This window comes from Ischnura elegans, chromosome 8 (genome assembly GCF_921293095.1).
Source record: "Ischnura elegans chromosome 8, ioIscEleg1.1, whole genome shotgun sequence".
Taxonomy (NCBI): Eukaryota; Metazoa; Arthropoda; class Insecta; order Odonata; family Coenagrionidae; genus Ischnura; species Ischnura elegans.
Genome location: NC_060253.1, coordinates 67054913 through 67072227, shown reverse-complemented (window position 1 = coordinate 67072227; position 17315 = coordinate 67054913). Strand labels below are relative to the sequence as shown.

Sequence of the window (17315 nt, the reverse complement as noted above, 5' to 3'; positions counted from 1 at the left end):
GTGAGAATTTAAATTCGTGCATATTTCTTTTTCACTGAGTTACAAAATTTTCAGAACCATTTTATCATTTGTCGAAATGAATCGTAGGAAATATTATTCACTTTTTCTCCTTTCCTGCCACAATTACCTCAGGGCGATGCATATTATGTGTGGATTTTTTCTCTAGTCGTGCTCCTAACATTTCATACATATTTTCTGGAAATTTCTTCTACTCCTACTCTTTTAAAGATTGATGTGCATGTAGCATATTTCTTTTTGAGGTCACAGCTCAGCGTCGAATTTTAATCTTAGATATATTATTACTTGCGTGGAAAGCGTCTTTCTTCAAGCCTGCTGTAGAATATCTCCAGAGTCGATTGATGCTGTGCCGTAGTATGCAGTAACGCTCTCGGAAATTAGAAAGATAATGCTCTCCGCATACCAGAATACCGCGGGTTCTCGACTATCTCACATATTTATATTTTTTCCGCGAGGCCGCGGGTAGCCCGTGCGAAAACTCCGAAATACCGCTTCTCTCGTTCTCCGGTGTAATTAACCGTTGAGCCGTCGGCTTTTCAATCCTGTTTACCCTTCCGGGGGAAGGACAAGCAGGGGAGGGAGAATGGGTGGGCGTGGGAGAATGTGACGTCACTAGGTTTTGGTAAGGGACTGCGAGAGAGATCCTCGTCTCCTCGTGATGAGGAATCGAGGAGGAGGAGGTGGGGTGGAGGGGATTGTGTGACGTCACCCGTGTGGATGATCCCTCTGGGATAAGCGGGTGGGAGGGGTATCAGCGGGAGTGGGTGGGGGCGGAGGGGAGGTTTGGGGAGGGGGTGAGAGTGGAGGGGAGGTATGTAGGGGGTGGGGTTGTTAGGGAGCTGGTGGGGAGAAAGTCGCGGCTCGCCGAGCGCTTGCCTCAAATCGCCAGTTCGAGCCGCAGCTCCCGTCCGATACTGACGGGTTCTTCGCAGCTCTCTCTCATCTCGTAGTGTCCAATCTTCTTTCCGCTCTAGTGCCTTTGATCTTTGTGCCCTGGTCGTTGTGCTGTGTTTTTGAGGGAGTGTCGTTCCCCTCCACGCAACTGTCACCTCGTCAGAGTTTGTGCGAAGGAGTGTGTGGTTGTTTTTTTTCGTGGGTGTTGTACGGTTCCTTGTGGTTTCGGTGTCCAGTTGGGTGATCCGCTGCGGTTGGGGCTTCATTCATCTGTTAACGGGTCTGGGGCGGCCCTCCTCTCCTCACTGGTGAGTTTCGGCTGCCTTCGGGGTGCTCCTTCTCTCCTCCTCATGTGTGTATAAGTGCACACTTTTAGCTTGCCGTGTGGGTCTCCTGGTGATCTGCTTTGTGCAGTTGCTAGGTCATTTCAATGAATTCCAGCTCCCCACCATGGGTCGCGATTTCAATCTGGTTTTCACAAAAATATTTACTCTAACCTTGCCCCCCTTGTGGGTGTAACACACATTTTTTTAGGCGCGTGAGTATTTGTTGACTTTTGAGACCTTCAATGAGTTTGTAGCAATTTCCGACGTATGGTTTCTCTTTAAAAGTTCCATCACTGTTATGGTAGTATTTTAGTTTACCGCTCGTTAGCATCTCTATAAATTCTAAGCATGAAGTCTGTGTGTTAGCTGTTATAGTTAGAATATTTCATTTGTGTCTTGACCTTGGGCTCAGGTTTCGATCTGAGATGTAGGTTGAAAATTTTCATTGCGCACCCCTTAAAGATGTGGGTACTAAACGGAGTTGTGAGATTTTTTTTGAAGGGTTAGGCTAGTAGTAGAATGATAGTGCCTCAGAGCCTGCTCCTTTCGTTGAGTGAATGCAAATTTCGAATTTTGCTTTCACTCAAGAATTCTCCCATTCCTATGGTAACCGACACCTCTCCAACCTATCATCCTACCTGTAGCGAATTCAGCTGTATATCGTCTCCTGACGTTAAGTTGACAGGAAACATAATGAAGATACACTTTTGTATGTTCCACAGGAGTTTTAATACCGACCCAGGTTTCGACAGTACACTATGTCATTATCAAGGTAATGATGATGACATAGTGTACTGTCATAGTGTACCTTGATAATGACATAGTGTACTGTCGAAACCTGGGTCGGTATTAAAACTCCTGTGGAACATACAAAAGTGTATCTTCATTATGTTTCCTGTCACCAAGTTCCACCAAGTATCGCCTTCCAGCCTTAAGTTGTTAAGTTGACAGTTGTGAGTTTTTTTTAAAGGGATAATTTAATTGCTGAATTATTGTACCTCAAAGGGTGCTCCTTTCGTTGAGTGAATGCAAATTCCGAATACTATTTTCCCTCAAGGATGTACCCATTCCTATGGTAATCAACGCCTCTCCAACCTTCCATCCTATCTGATAAGGAATTCAGCCGTCTTTCGTCTCTTCTTCGTATAACCAATCAGTGAGCGGTACGTTGAAGCCGCTGCCTTTGCCCACCTGCGCACGATTAGCGCCGAGGCGTGGGAAACCCTTGGTCCTGTGTTCCTCCCTCGTTTCCGCCGGCCCCCGGGGTCTCGTCGGTGTATCTCACGTCATCGGTTTGGTGTAGGGATTCTTTACGCGGTGTCCCGGTGAACGCGTGGGAAGCCTCGATGCAGGAGCTAACCCGATGCTACATTGTGAAACTCAGCGCTCTTGCGTGTTCCGGAGATCATATAAACCGCCGTCTCCACCGTAGTCTAGGGGATTAATTTCACGATCATTCTTGATTGGATAACAGGAAGGGGAATTGCAATAAAGTTACATTCTTCTCCCTCATGGCGTAGTTACCTTTCTGCAGAGTAATTAACTTTTAATGAATGTGCTTCCTGTCCTCTAAGTTAATAGAATTGTTTTAGTTTATCTTGAGGCTTGGCCAATAAAAGTTGATTTATAGTTCTTTACCTAATTTTCGGAAAAACTTCAGAGGAAGAAAAAATATGCATCGGAAAGTTGGCAAATAACTAAATGCAGACTTTTATTGACTAAAATTCAAGCTGAGGACTTGGTAAACTGAAAAAAGGACAGATATATAGAATATTAAATTCAAGCTTATTCCAGGTTGGGTCACTGAATTGAGGTGGCAAGCAAAGGCATTTTCACTCACTGACTGTGTTTTATCCCGAAAGTTGGTATGAATGGTATAGGTGAGGGTGGAGCTCACCTCTAACAAAGCTGTAGGCGTGTGTATTTTACACATTCAGGGTAGGAATCCACACAACCAGTTCCTTCTCTGGACCAAGTCTGGTTCCGTTATGTGCTATTAAGTTGTGTACTCTCGCAATTTATGCGCTGGCTTAAAATATGGTTTTATTCCATTTTAAGCTTTTTAATTTTATGCTAATCTGTTGGCGTCGATGTGGAATGTTATTAAATTTAATTCCCTGGAGCAGTGGAGTCTAAAATGATTATCTTAATCACTACTGCGGACCAGCTCACATTTTGACAAACTTGTCTTTCGTCAAAGCTTCGTTATTGTATTAATAAAACTGTAATGTATCCATGTATCGTCATAGCTGTTACGACTGGGTTTAGAAATATCTATCATGCGCGCTTATTAGGATATGGATATTGGTAACCATCTGCTCATCGCATTTGTTAATGTTATAGTAATGCTAACGAACATTTTTATTGGTCGGCTGTCACTTTTTCTCCTCGTGATTTTTGTTTTTCCATCGGAATGAATGGAGAAGGAAGCTAACCTTCGGTCCGTCAAGTTATGAGCCTGTGGCCTGACCTATCGGATTTGACTTATTTTTTTAACTTCCGAACTCCGCTGAGGTAAATGTCATTCGCCTTGCCCTGAGGTCGAACCAAGATCACCCAAATTAGGCAGAATGCTCGAACGGTCTCAAGCATCAAATTTTATAGAATTTTTGGATCTCTAGTGAACTTAAGAGCGACTCCATAAGGTTTACTGCTTGCTATTTCGTGTTTGTTTCCCTAAGGGGTTTTTAAAGGCAGATGTTAGCCATTAATTTTTATTTGTGGTTCTACATATGTGTTATTGTATACACGAAGGAGCTCCTGGTAGACTTCGTATTTAGTAAACGAGGAACACTTGGTAAGGCTATGACTAAACGAGTTGGTTGCAATTTTAACTAATTTAATTTTTATTATTGATTGCGCCGCAAAGGAATTGTCTAATATTAACTCATGTCATACTATTATATTTCCCTTGCTCGCTCTTTTTCCTGTTTTTGGAACGACCGTATTTTTATGCGGCCTTCGTTTGGTCATCGGTGAAACGGTCATTACATTTTTAATGTGCTGAAGTACATATCTGAAATTCTAACATACTAATTTTAGTCCTGCAGAACTCGAATTAATTTTCATTAATGGCCATAAATCTTCTGAAAGAAGTGAAAAGTTAGCGTTTTACTTTCCTGGGTGAAACACACTGGATAAGGTCAATCCATTGTATAAGATAGGAATTCAAAAGAATTAGGTGCCTTTCCTTGTCATCAGCATTTCTTTGATACCATGGAGCTATGCTGTCAAATTAACTCAAAAAAAGCATTTGGAAATACTTTACTTCACTCCACAATGCATGGGGCTGCGGACTACCTCTTTGAAGGTTTATTAGTCGTGGCGACTTTTTCCAACTTCATAGAGGCGTAGCATCTTTCAGATATGTCTGTTGACTTCCTTTTCGTATTTATTTTACGTTGGCTCGCCAAATACCCATAAGTATTCCACCAAAGCAATGAAAGGTTTTTATTGAAGAAAAATATTAATTGATTGGGGAGTAAAACTAAATTTTTCGTGCGATATTGGAACCCTGGAATCATTTGGATAGGATCCGTTCATAGACAAAAGTGGGGAATTTCGTTTTCAGATTGAATTCTAAACGTCATTGAATTAGTTCATATGTAAAAAATCACTTTATCAGTTCCAATTCATCACTAGTCTACAATCCTAGGATTGGTTTGACGCAGCTCTCCTCGAAATTTGTATATCAGGAAATCATTTCTTTGTGGAGTTTTTGCATTCGCGAGAAATACCATCGAATAATAATGGGTTCTGTGGATAATATCATCATCAACATTAAATTGGTAAATAGCTATAATTATAGCTTAGTTTATTTTTTAATTAAATTCCAATATGCATAGTTTCCGGTTTGGTATAATAGGAGTGAAAACTTTCTATTATCTATTCTGGTATCCATACGTGAAAATAACGAGAAACGCGGCGTTCTATCGTGAAAGAGAAAGCGGGTTTGTGGAGCTCGGGGACATGCCTCATTCGTCTGTTTGAGCGGATTTGTTTACTTCTAAAGGGATGACTCGAAAGGTAAATATGCTGGCATGTGCAAACCTTAGGTTTGGCGGAGGGAGTAAGGATTGCAGGTAGTTTTTGTGTCACGCACCGGTTTTTATGTGTGTCGAAGCGGTCTGCCACGCACGCCGACGCACGACACGAAGGTAGTGCTGTGTCCCGATTCCATTTCCCTTTCACTCTCTTCACATTCTCTGAACAATTTCGCCCATGATTTGTGCTTTTCGAATACGGTTTATTGCAGATAGTTCTATATTAAGATCCATGTTTCTATTGACGATGATATTATAAACCGAACCTCTTCTTGTTCGATAGAAATCGGGTCGGTGTGGTTAGTGTTGGGTTCCCACCCCGAGGACTCAGGCTCAAATCTCGGCGGTGGCAGAGAGTTTTCAGAGACTACACGATTTCTGCTTGAATGCTGTGTGGAGGGCACAACTCTGTCCATAGGATGGGACGTCTTGCGTTAAGAGCAGGCGAATGGTGACACCGGGTTTCTCTCCTCTCTTCCTTCCGTACCTTTCTCTCACGTTCCAAATGACCTCAGTTATCGGTCTCCTCCTCCTATTACCATACCATATATGTATATTCTTGTTCGATGCATTTCCTCCCGGATGCAAGGACTCCACTGAGAAATGATCGCCAGAGTATGAGAATTTGGAAGAAATGAGCTGCGTCTAGAAAAAACTCCTTCCTAAAAATCCTAGGATTATTTAAAGTGATATGAAACTGCTAAAATTATTATATCTCTCCCTTGCGTTTTCATCAATATCTACATAATACCCTGCGAGCCACCTCTAGGTTGTTTGGCAGGGGGTGATCAATCACCAGCATGCAGCATGCAATTGGACTCCCACATGCCCACCACACGGTCCAAAAAACGTCACGCATACTAACAAATCATACTACGACATGCTGTTAGAAATTATAATAAAGTTCATAAACATGCATTAAGCTATAAATAAGTTAGTAGGCTACATTACAAGTCATCTAATCTATATAGTCATCTCATCTACGAGTTCTTTTTCTGCCGTTATAATCTCTTATTGATCGTGGAAAGAAGAGATTATTTAACTGTCTGTTATACAGTCTATCTTTCTTTATATAGCTTCTGGGAGTTATTGGGACACAAATAATTAGGAAAATAATTTTAGAACGTCTTCATCAAAAAGCTACGTGTAGATCATAATTGGAAAAATTCTCTTTGCGAACGTTGCTGAACTGCACTTACGTTTTGAAGGCGTAATTTTTTTCATGTTCTTCAGAATGAACTATTCACACAGGCGATTATAACACCCAGATGTCATCTAGACGTCGATGCTGTTCCACGATATTACCTGGTGTCCAAACCGAACCATTCGCGGATAATTTATATTTTAAAAATAATCAGTACATTGAATTATTTTCTTATAAATCGTTATTGGCAAAATTGTCTCCAAAATTTTCGCTAATTTCTTTTAAAACAAGCTGAAGCGGTTGTTGCGCATCTTTTCTTGACATGGCTATAATGTTTTTTGTAACTATCACTGTGTTCAGTCATATATGGTGAGTGATTCCCATTTCCCATTTACTTATTTAACTGGGTGGATTTTCCATGGTGCCACCTTTTCCAATCCAGGTCAGTGATTAGGTAATTGGGTAGATTCACTTCGCTGTCAAGTTCTGTGAGATCCATTAGCCATTGCACAAAGGTCGGCCTCGTTTTGCCGTACTTGGTGGTCATAGATGAAAGTCTTAGCCAATGGAATCTTTGCCTTAGTTTTCGTTTTATTCGTGTGCATGGTGCTTAGAGTTGAAGTCTTGGAATGGAGAGGATGAAGATCGTTTTATAATATATATATATCGACGATCCAGAGGCTCTCATTGATGTAGAGACTCGTTGAATCTCGTGATCGTCATTGCAGCTATAAATAGCTTAAGCAAGCTTTGGAGGTCACTCTCTCTTATTTATAAATGCTTTTAATTTAAGCTTCAAGATACAGCGGTTACAATCACATGGCTGTTCTTCAGATCACATTCTCTGATAATATGTTCCACTCTAGAATTTATTGTTCCCGAACTTATTACTCAGTATTGCCGCGAAGGATTGATTAATATCGGCTTTGAGGGAAACGTAATTCTTATAAAAATGTAACATTTCTCCATATGATGCCATTTATTCATTTCTTTTGGTTGATTTACGATTAGTAAGGTGAAAAATGTATGTCCATCCTTACCTAGGGTAATGCACAATATTCTAATAGTTAGTATGAAATGAACTTTTACGAAATTTCTAACAGCATATAGTAGTATAGTTTGTTATTATACGGGACGTTTTTTGGACGGTGTGGTGTGCATGTGGGAGTCCAAATGCATGCTGCATGCTGGTGATTGATCACCCCCTGCCAAACACCCTAGAGGTGGCTCGCAGGGTATTATGTAGATGTAGATGAAATAGCATATTATTGTGAAGAGATGTTCCTGGATTGAATAGACGTTGGGAATTTCCGCATTTTTAAATATGTTATCGCATTGCTGTCTTCAAAATTTATATGTTACGGTGATGGTTTAGCAAGTTACTGCTGGCGTTCTAGGATTATTGGTTTAAAACCACATAATGTGAACTTTTCCATGTTTCATCAAACGAATGCCGTTGACGACATTCAATCGTTATCGTAATTATCGCTGCCGAGGTTTCGTGTCTAGTTGCGACTCATCATCCCGTTACGATACGAAAGATACACTGCCCTTTTCCGTCGCGGGGGCTTCTATATATGTGTATTAAGTTTGTCGCATGTCAGTCTGCCATTATTTCGCGCAGTCACACGTTAGGGTCTATCTCTGTCGTACCAAGTACTGTAGGGATGGGGTTTGGTGCGTCTCACATTTCAGACTTGGTCACAGCGCTGAAGCTCGACAATGCGTAAATTTGCGGGCAAAAGATGTGCTAAAGTGGACGAAAATCAGCCTGCCCGCGAATCAAACAGTGGCAAGCCAAAAATGATTCCTGTCTCACCACTGCAGTGGTTCTCCTTTGCGAGACTCTAGCAACCAGCAACAGGTGCAACTATGACAGGCAACGCCGCCACAGCGATAGGCGACAAGGCAACGACCGTACCGCGCAGCGGAGTCAACCTAGCTGTGGAACAAGCAGGTTGGCACTGCTAATCGGTAATAGTAAATGTTGCATTTGGATTGCATGCCATTATTTTCTGCATTCACTGCGGGGACTGGTCTATTAGAGTCCATAGTGCTATCATACAACTAGTAGAACTTCCTAGGTGATAGAGGAGAGAGATTAACTGAACGTTTATGGAGATTACTGGGGCCACAGTTATGGTGTCTTTCCATGTATAAGCAATGGTGAATTCGCCCTCAGCTGTCATTTTAAGATCGCGGAAGAGATAGCTGCTTATCTCCCATGTTAAGTGAGAGTAGGACTCTCCTTGAGAATTTTTCCTACGCGAATAAAAACAACTTTATCGAACAGCTGGGCATGACAGATTCAGTTTCCTCCGTCAAGTTAAATAATCGCCGTGTTTGATACTTGAATATTACTGGATTTCAGCATTTCTCGAAATGCCGTTTCAAATCTGCCTTCTCAACACTTTATTTTCAGACGGATCGCATACACGAAATCGAATTTACTTTACCGCGAATCCAAAGTTATCGAGCAGGTGAGTAAGAGTGAACTACAGAATCTCTGAGGTGCACAGGTCACTGAGATTCGCGAATAGTGAAGCGGCGTCCAATCTGTGTTTTTTAATATAGTTTTTTTTCTTTGGCACTTCCTGGTCCATACTTCATATATTTCACAATTCATCAACCGTATAAAAATTAGATATGAGCAAGATAACCTTTTTCAGTTGCTAAATAAAGACAATGATTAGTTAAATGAGGCATTGCAATATTTCCACAGGATTTATTAGAACTCGACTCGTAACGTTGTTACAACTGGTTGCAAGAACATTATGTTCTAACGGCGAAACTTGCAGTGTTCGAATAAATCCTGTGGAAATATTGCAATGTCTCATTTAACTAATATTAAGAACTTCCACCTCATCGTGCGATAGCATACAAAAAAACTCATATAAAACATATATATGTACGTACAATCTCACCTCTATTTATTCAATATTTGCTTATTGCATTCAATTATAGCGAATTTATCAATGCGAATAGTAGGGAGATATTTCATGAGGTTAAAAAAATAAATAGAATGTTCTTCTAACTTATCAGAAATCTTTAAATAGTTGCTCATTTTATAGAATGGATCTCTGCTTCGTTCATTTTTGCCCTACCAGAGCATCATATGGAAGGATGAGAAGGGAAGTGATGTCGCACTTTCTTCCTTTGGGAGGACGACGTCCAAGAATGGATGCGTTTTCGTTCTCGTATGGAGGAGCTTTCTCTTGGGATTGTGAGTCAGGTGAGGGGGAATAAGACTGACGCCATGCAGGCGGCTCGTCGCAGCGGCGGAATGGGCCCGTGGAGGGTCCTTGACCCCGAATATTCATCCCGTGATCCATCTGCGTCGAGTTCGAGGATCGCTTATTACTGCCGAGGTGGCTCATAACCGTGTAACGAACCATGAGACAGATTTTAACGATTTCACTTATCAATAGCCTCCACGAGATTCCAGTGCCCTGTTTAAAATAGAGATTATAACAGCAGTGATAGAACTCATAAATAGATTGCATGACTTGTAGTGTAGCCTACTAACCTATGTAAAACTTAATGCATGTCTCTTAATTCTATTATTATTTCTAACGGCATATAGTAGCATAATTTGTTAGTATACGGGACGTTTTTGGACGGTGTGGTGTGCTTGTGGAAGTCCAATTGCATGCTGCATGCTGGTGATTGATCACCCCCTGCCAAACACCCTAGAGGTGGCTCGCAGGGTATTATGTAGATGTAGATGAAAATAGATGGAATAAGAGTAAGTAGTTGAGTACCAGCGATAATTTATCTGCGTGTCACATATTTTTCTATATTACCCTTGTCATGATATCTTGATGATAACTTATCATCATTTTATAAGATGCACTTAATTGTTGAGACCTTAAATTAGTAGAATTCCATTTTCAGTTAGGAAAAATAACAAAGTTTGCTTTCCCTTTTGCATAGAAACTAGTCTACGATTGAAGGTTAAGTTGTAGAAATAATAGTTTGTTATTTTTCCTAACTTAATATTATATTTTGTCTACTGCTTGATCTACTCATGTAGAAGTCAGATCATTTGTATTAGCGACTCTTCCTGTAGAGCCATCGAGTATCGAAATGAAATTTTTCATTCATAGTGCATTTACCAACAGTATTTATAATATTTTTATGTGAATTTTAGTGGTACTGGCGATCAACCTGAATCCGAAACTTGATCCCAAAGATTTTAGTGTTTACTGTTCAGTAAAAGTTGCTTGGCCTGCTTTGCTAGACTCATTTATTATTATGGTAGGATGATGATGATGGTGCAAGCCAGACATTGTGTTGTGATTCTTCGACGACGCGTCGCAACTTTCTTGGATTCGTTGCTCCTAGAAGTTGCTCTGACTTATTTGATTCTCATGCCAATCTGCTGTTTTAAGAAAGAGCGTCGTTTCACTGCGTCATATATATATAAGATAAGAATATTTTATTTTCCCGTTTGGAAATGGCTATCGACCTAGTGAGTGTACAGAAATATAATAGTAGACAAACCTCTTCGCAGAATTAGATGAATATAGTCCAAGCCAAGCCTGTATTATTTTTAACATCTAATTATTTCATTATCTTATTATTAGTGTTCCAGTTTGGATGTCTACAATGGAACGTGCTGCTTTTCTTGCTTTACGAAGATATCAATAGTGAATAACAGGAATTGTTTTCTCCTTGTCCTTTTAGCATTTTTCACGCATTTGATTTCAAAGTGTTTGAAATGAAAGGCTATACAAGGTAATCATGGGGACATGGAGTGAAACGATGTTGCCTCATGTTGGGGATAGAATTTACATCTTTTCTCGTTAAAAAGCTGTCCTTCTGTTGATTTTTTCTCATGAAAGGGGTATGTGTAATTTCACAAAGAGGTTTATGACTGAGAAATGTATTAATTACAAGAATCAATTTATTTTTTATTCCATTCCAGACGTAGAATAATTTTCTCCTTTCCTGAGTCTTCTTCCTATTTGTAAATCTTCTCAGCCTTATGGGTACTCTCAAATATAAACTCGTTTACTATGAAAACCTTTGCCAAGGATTATTGAGCTGTTAATTGATATTAACTTCCTCAAATCTTTTCTTTTTCTGAGGAGCTTTTCGGCTAATGATAGGGTCTGTCTATTTATTTGGCCTGCCTCGTGGCGGTAGAGACTTAGAAAGATACCGGTTCTCTTGCTTGTCCGGATTCTTTTTACCGGCTCGCGTATCTTCCGCCATCAGGGGCGTCTGGGAGAATGAATGTGTCCGTGAATTCGGCCGTATTCGGAGGTCATTCCTCCGTCTTGTGGTGTGGAAGGGCGACGCTCGAAGTTGCTTGACGAATGGATTTCAGCTTGCGCTCATTCTAAAGGCCGTTTTACACGGGGCACGGAATTGCGCAGGTTAGAGCTGCATTAATTTCTAAAATGGCGTGGAATTGCGCGAATGCATGAACGAAATTAGAACAGGGGCTATTTTTCCGTCTCGCATCCACGCATTCTCGCATGTGTTCTAGCAATTCACCGCTTTACCCGTCGCAATTTTGATTGCGCCCTCGCACGTACGTCAGATTGCGCAATTCCGTGTACCGTGTACATCGGCCTAAACACTTGTTTTGAGAGCCAGTTTTGTGTATCACTGTCAAATAAGTACTTCAATGACAGGAAAGAGTGATCTTTCCCATTTTTTATTAATTTTTTATGCTATTATTTTTGTTATTTGAGAAAAGCAATAACTATAAACGCCGAGTTCATTATTTAAAAATATTCCAATGCCAAAACAAGTTACTCGTCACTGTAGACAAAGTTCATTGGATTATCATCTGATTTATTTGTGGGTGATCACAATAAGCTAATTTTGGAACATGAAAGAATAAACATTGTTAGGTTCACTAATATATTTTAGAAAGCACGAAGCGGGTTTCTTAACATTGTTACATCGTCAGTTATATGAAACCTGGGTCACGGTTTTAAAAATATATTAGTGAACCTAACAAAGTTCTTTCTTTCATTTTCCATATTGGAAAGATTTCATATACTTTAGCCTGAAATCACCAATTATGTTTTGTAAGCTAATTTTTTTCTTGTGTGTGCACGTAGTAGTTTTATCGTGTTGTGTATACATTTTTCTGTTCATTTGAAATGTCTTATTTCGTAAAGTATGCGAACAACAGTTGTTGGGCTGCAACTTTTTTCTTCTGCGTTTGTTTTCTCACGGAACTGCTCAACCGTTTGAGGTCGTTTCGGATCTGTTGAATATTTAATTTCGATTAACGGGTCAAATATTTCCAAAACACCCATGAAAAACTCCAAACTGTTGGGTTTTATGAAGCTTTGACGGGTTTCTAAGAAATAAGCCGTAAGATCGAAGAATAGCTGTCGAGGAATGTGGTGAGAGACGTGACCTTTCGCTGCACGTTTTATCAACCTTCGGCCGTAACCCGTTTACATTTTTTTTTTCACTCTCGAGTGTGTTTGGGTGTCTGTTATCGTCTTCTGGTTATTGTCGTTAAGCTTCGCGCCTGCCTCCTTATTTATTTATCAGCATTAAATCCAAAAACAGTTTTGAAGACCTTTCACATTGAATTTGTGAACGAATGATTACATAAAGTGCAACAAAAATAACGTTGATGGTTTGAGGCGTTACTGAGTGGAACTTACTCGTGATGAATAAAAAATTTAAACTTTGTTTTTCCACAGAATATATTTATAATTACACGACCATGGTTTCGACGCTCCGCGTCATTCTCAAGCATGACTTGAGAATGCTTGAGAAAGACGCGGAGCGTCGAAACCATGGTCGTGTAATTATAAATATATTCTGTGGAAAAACAAAGTTTAAATTTTTTGTTCAAAACAAAAATAACAACAATAAGAAACACATTTATGATTTTTTCGTGTTAAAACCCGAAAGACTTGAGTACGGAAGCTTCGGGTCTTTCGGGTTTTTTGGATCCAAAGACGGGAGCTGGAACAGTGGCGTCGGACCCCTCCTAAATATGAAAACATCATTATTTTCCTTCATAAAAGAAAACAAATTATTGAAAAATAATGAATTTACAGAATATTTCTTTAAAAAATGAAGTTTTTGCGATTATGAAAAGTGTTAAAATAAGTTAAAAACACATTACTTCGTACCCTCTTTTTCGAACATTTCCCTCCCCCTGGTTTTGGACCCCCCCCCCCCCCGAACGAAATTCCTGGCTACGCCACTGAGTTGGAATGCTCCCGAAACTGTCGTCTACCTAAAAATGAGTCGACGCTGCATCAACCCGAAAAACAATAATCCATTCAACAACCACGGAAGCCTCAGTGACAATGAAAAACACTCATTAAATACCCTCAGATATCACGAATCATTTCACGAAAATGACCTCCTCATCTGCTCTCTTTGTGATTTTTAGGAGGGAGGGGAATAGGATGAGGGATATGGAGAGGAAGTCCTCTGATGGCGGTTGTACATTATGAAATTGATGATTTTTTTTCATCAGAAGGAGATTTTATGGAATTGTAAGTAAGAGGTAGCCGGTAGGATCACCGAGTCACGGATGCATCTTACTTATCCATAGATGTTGAAATTGAGGGCAGCATCGGTGCACGAAAGAGTATTTAAATATTTCCATTAATCATTCCGTCCGCCTGTCCTCTTGCCGAGAATGCTTTTAAAACTATTGTTCCAAATCGCTTCTTTAAGTTTATTATGTTGTTATCGTGTATTATTTTTTTTTCTTTTCTTGACCTTATTTAATATATAATATTGTATTTCCTGGAGTATAGGTCATTTAAACAAAAGTTAGCAGCCAACGTTTCGATTTATTTTCTTAAATCATCTTCAGGGCTATGTTAGAACAAGTGTGAAACAATATAAAATACAGAGAATAAGACGATACACAATATTTATACATAAAGAAGGAACAATTGGTTTTTTTTATATAATACAATATAATTTAAAGAAATATGTATATATAAACATATATATATAATATACAAAAAATTTTGACATACCTCTAAACTTTGAACATATTTATTTATGTTTTGTTTCTAAGGTATTGCCACAACCTAGGTTACCATTAATTTTTATGCAGTTCAGTTCGATAAGGAAGGGGAACGGAGCATGGCAGCCTGGTGGGTAGAGCATTGGGTTGTTGGTCAATGGGTCCCTAGTGAAGCTTTGTAGCATCGTAAAACCAGGCGATTGAACTGGCTTCCCTACCCTGAATGTGTGAAATTCTCTCACTTGTGGCTTATAATTAGTCTTGGGTGAGATCTACCCTAACCTATTCAAACAAGCCACCGGGTTGAAACTGAGTGTGTAAATGCAGTCTCATTTGTTGCCAGTGCTCGCGTATAACTAATTACGAGAAAGTGGATCACCTCCCACTGCGAAAGAAATGAGTTCTATACCGAATAAATTAATTACTTGTCACAAGGGTGCGGTGTCATCAAATGTCATATGATGTAGCTGCACTGTGATGAAATATGTGTTTTGGTATAATAATTATGGTGCTCTCATGGAGAAATTTTCGCAAAAATTTCAATTGTTGTGTTCACTTTCAGAGGAAATTAATGTGAATGCAACATCTATCAGAGATTGCATGAATTTCTTTTTTATATTTTGTAACTGTCTTCACTGGGCTCGTTGGAGAGAGTATTTTGTATGTTGAATTAAAAAGTAAACGGTTCCTTCGACAACGGGAATCCTGGCTCACATTCGGTTTCCATCGAGGTTTGGATCTCTTGAGGTCGCATCGATTTTTGTGAGATCAGTGTTGTTGCTTCTATCGGTTAATGGAGAAGCCATGCGTGGGAAATTACAATTATCCTCGAAACATGCTAAGTGTTTATAGTGCTGCTTCCTCGAAGATAACTGAAGTGACGTTCGAGACGACGGGAAGTAGAGTTAAGAGGATTGGAATTAAACCCTTGGAAATGCGCGTTGAAGGGTTTGCGTAGGCCCGAGTATGTAGGAGTGCAGTAAAAACAAGGCATAAACTTGTTGCTAATCTTGGGAGAAAGTATTTTCGCTGCTGTATAAGGTCGTGCTCATTTCGGAACTACTTAACGTTTCACTCCCCTCAATGTGAGAGTCGTGAAGGTAATGAGTTCATCTCCTTCTCTTGGAGACGCTAAGAGCAACGTAAGCTCAATTTTAAGGAGTTTCAAAGTGATCATCTCGCGGAAATACCAGAATTTATCTTTATGAATTCGTATGAGAATCTGTGAACATAGGCATCATCTTTCTTGCTATGGGTACTTCAAAAATAAAACAATGGAATTTGTAAGAAATTGATTAAATATACTCCCAACAAAGGGTCATATGAATATTGAGGGAAACCCGATGTCGACTTTAGCCGAAAGGCACCGAGGGGACCGCGGTTCAACGTCCCATCCGACGGACGGATTGCTGTACTTGAGGTGTCTTCCTCAAAGCACACGATTGAGGATCGAACAGCCTCGGAAAAATTTCCGCCAGCACTGAGATTTGAACCCGGTTCCACAGGGTGGGAAGCCAACACACTAGCCACAGCACCAACCAGTATACCATTTGTCTTCGAATCTTCCCCGCATAAATAATTTGAATTTGAATTGTAAATTTGGAGTTATTTATGTAGAATTTACCTTCATCCGAAATTTTACTTACAAATATCACGATGTGCTGTTGTGTTTTTTTTTTAATGTGACAAAATATTTTTAGTCGTTTAGTCGTCGTAATGCGTAGCGGGTGTGGTATCGCTCATCATTCGCTCGTCAGACACAGAAAACTGATGAAGTCATGGATATGCTTATCAAAAAGCTTATCTCGGAGTGACTACGCAGCATTCCACAGCTTAGTCGCCCACAGTTTGTATTTTATTCCAAGGTCTGTTGTCCGAATAAGCATCCTTGCTTTAACGACTAATGAATGCAGAATGGTGCGAATCACAAATATTTTAGCTACGCATAATTATTTGGTCACAATGCTTAGTCATCAAAGCCTTGTCAAGAATTATGATTACCCTAGTGTGACTCACTACCTTGATATTATTGAAATATTTGACGATCATTCTAACTTCATTTTTATCTATGTTCATTTCTTTTAAAATCTAATGAGGCCATTCATTCTGACCAGACATCGCAATTCATTGCTAAGATTTACCATCGGTTTTACCATTTTCACCGCATCAACGTTGTGGATTAATTCAGTATTTGAATTGATTCACGTTGTTGCAGTGAAATCATCTTATTTCTATGATTTAATTATATTACTTTTGCACCTCTGATAAACTACTTCTTTACCATGTTATGCATTCAGTTGCTAGTAGGGGATCGGATCACTATATTTTCTTTTAAAGTAAAAATATTTATTTCTATGGCTCTGCGTTTTTTACCGTAGCATTATTGCTTCAATGCAAGCGTTCAACCGATCCTTTTTTAATTTTGAAGTATTAATCGAGCATGAAATTTCGATAGTATATCCCCTAGTTAATAAAGGTTGAAAGATATTGATACCTTTACATATTAGATAGACATTATTTGATGATTTTTTTAATCAAAGGGAATCTAATTTGCATTTTTTAAAGATAGCTTCTTTCCTTCATAGTACTCCGTGAACATGGTGGCTACTTAGGCTGATCTTTAGGTATTCGTCGAAGTAGTTCGATCTTTTTTTACGTGTAACGCACGAGTTTATTTGTGAGCTATTATTGGCATTATTTACGGCATTTCATTATCGAGGGTTGCCGTTACACATTATGGAAACCTATTTGTTCCTTATTACTCCCATTTCTATCTCCTAATGGAAAAGCAATTTATATCCTGCATTCCAGAATAGACGTTCTATGTCGTAACTCCCGTCCATTTACCTTGAATTCTTTCATTTGTACGTGTTGCCAATAGTGTTAGGTAATCAGCCTTTTATTGTGTAATTATATTT

General features: G+C 39.5%; 1 protein-coding gene across 4 annotated transcripts in view; it reads left to right on the top strand.

Annotated features, from left to right (window-relative positions):
- Nucleotides 1-17315, top strand: part of LOC124164204 (E3 ubiquitin-protein ligase RNF19B-like) — a 324394-nt gene that overhangs the window by 41135 nt on the left and 265944 nt on the right. The window contains exon 1 of one of the 4 annotated variants that reach the window (XM_046541428.1): nucleotides 903-1220. The exons of the other annotated variants lie outside the window; for them this stretch is intronic. The gene's annotated coding sequence lies outside the window, so the exon portion shown is untranslated. Of the gene's footprint in view, nucleotides 1-902; nucleotides 1221-17315 lie in introns of those variants that run through there. 4 annotated transcript variants of the gene reach the window in all.